A 2,133-nucleotide genomic window follows, 5' to 3' on the forward strand; every position below is an offset into this window, starting at 1 on the left:
GAAAGTCTGTTAGGGAGAGAATGTGAAATGTTAGATGAATTTTACCTCTGGCCTGATAATCAAAAGGGGACTAGAATAACATTAATAGTTAAAGAGTATGGACTTGAGAGCCAGATGACCTAGTTTAAAAGTATGCCTCTAACATTTACTAGCTGTGTAACCTTTGGTAATCTCTTAGTTTCTCTCTGCCTACTTCTCTATCAGTAAAGTTTGGGTAGTAGTAGTGCCTGTCTCATAGTCAATTTAGAACAGTGCTCAGTACAAAATAAATCCTATATACATGTTTTTTGTTGTTCTTGTTCTGAAATTGAGAGATAGTGTTTTGGAAACTGGATTTTAGAGCAATTGTTTACCAGCAATGCATTTGTAACATCGCCAGTAAATAATTTAAGAAACAAAGATTTGATGATGGTTTGAATACCTGTGACTTCTTATAGTCAAGACCCCCAAATTAGGTTGTATCTCTTATAGTTGGGACTGCGTCTGGTTTTAGGGGCAGGGGGAAATGGATGTATTTTATTTCCATGCTGAGTTTCAAATCCTAGGGAGGTTTCTCGAGTCAGAGTCAAACAAACCAGCCAGAGAGTCAAGAATGGTCAAGGGGAGTATTAGGCTGGAAAATTAGATTGAAAAATAATCTCTGCAAAGATAGCATTTGCAGCAGGTGGGAACACTCACTGAAGGATATATTGAGAAAACAAGTTGAATTTTAGTAAAGGGGATGATCCAGGAGTAGTGTTAGGTAATGAGAAGCTTAAAGAAATAGAAAAAAAGGACAAAGAGATGTTAGCATTCCTTACTGTTCTCTTTCCCTATTTCAATGGTAGCAGAATACCCATGAAGACATGGGGCTCATCCCCTTGTTGAGAAGAGGGTAAAAGATCTTTGAGTCTCAGCATTTTTTCTCTCGCAGGTTTAACTCAGGATTTAGATTCTGTACCAAAGAATTTCTTTGGGTTAAAGTATTGAATAAATGTACTCCAAAAGTATTTGGGTAACTTCAGCCCAATCTGGTCCAGCTTTTCTTGACTGGGCTGGAAGACTTCCTAAGCAGACCTGTTACCCTTGGTTCTCTTCCTCACCTCAGGTCCATCTAACCCACATGTCCTAACTCCAGAAAGACCTCCTCAGCCCAATCCACTCCTTTCCTTGTAGTAGCAATGGGTCTGACCAATGACAATGCAGAAGGACTGCCAGGAAGAAAATCAAATAACATATCTGGAACAAATAGTATAGAGTAACTTGGTACTTAATTATTTTCAATTAATACTTAAACTGAATCTTTGAAAAATCCCTCAGTTACAACAAATAGTCTATACACAGGTAGAGAAGCAACAGAGCAGTGTGTATTTAGTTAGACGTAAGTAAATTGCTATGATTCAAGCAAGGAAGGTGGCAAGGAGGTTGGATTGGCAGAAGTGATGACACTACAGAGGTAGCCACGGACTTAAACCCGAAGAGCATGTTGCACCACGCTTAGAACAGAGTTGGCAACACAATAAACGTCAGTTAAATAGATGAGCATTGGATGGTTGCGATAAAGATTTTGGAATTCATACTGTTGGGGATAAACTATTAGTGGAGAAAGAAAGATAAGAGTTGAAGTGATAATTAGTGTTGACAAGACTTGATTGTGTTTGATGGGTTGAGAGACATGGAGGAATCAAGATTGACTTCTGCAGTTCTGACATGAACAACTGATGAGTAGTGATGCGCTCCACTAAGAACACCAGAGGAGGAGTAGATTTGAAGGGGGGTAGATGATAAATCTAGCTTGGAAAATGTTGCCTATGAGTTATCTGTGGGTCATCTAAGTGGAGGTTTTCAGTAGAAAGCCAAATAATGAACCTGGACTCAGGAAATATAATGGGGTAGAAGACACCAATTTGGAAAATGATCAGAAAAAAACAGAAGAGTAGATGATTTTAGGAAAGAGAGCCAAGGAAGAAGCTTGGAATATATCAATATTTAAGTGATGGATAGAGTAAAGTGAAGGAAAATGAGGATAAACATATAAGAAATTTGATGAGAGCCAAGACAAACTAAGCGGTACTATAAACATAACCAGAATAATTACTAAAAAAAAGTGATGGGGCTTCCCTGGTGGCGCAGTGGTTGAGAGTCCACCTGCCG

The sequence above is a fragment of the Neophocaena asiaeorientalis genome, unplaced genomic scaffold, assembly GCF_003031525.2.
Source record: "Neophocaena asiaeorientalis asiaeorientalis breed wild unplaced genomic scaffold, Neophocaena_asiaeorientalis_V1.1 scaffold740, whole genome shotgun sequence".
NCBI classification, from domain to species: Eukaryota; Metazoa; Chordata; class Mammalia; order Artiodactyla; family Phocoenidae; genus Neophocaena; species Neophocaena asiaeorientalis.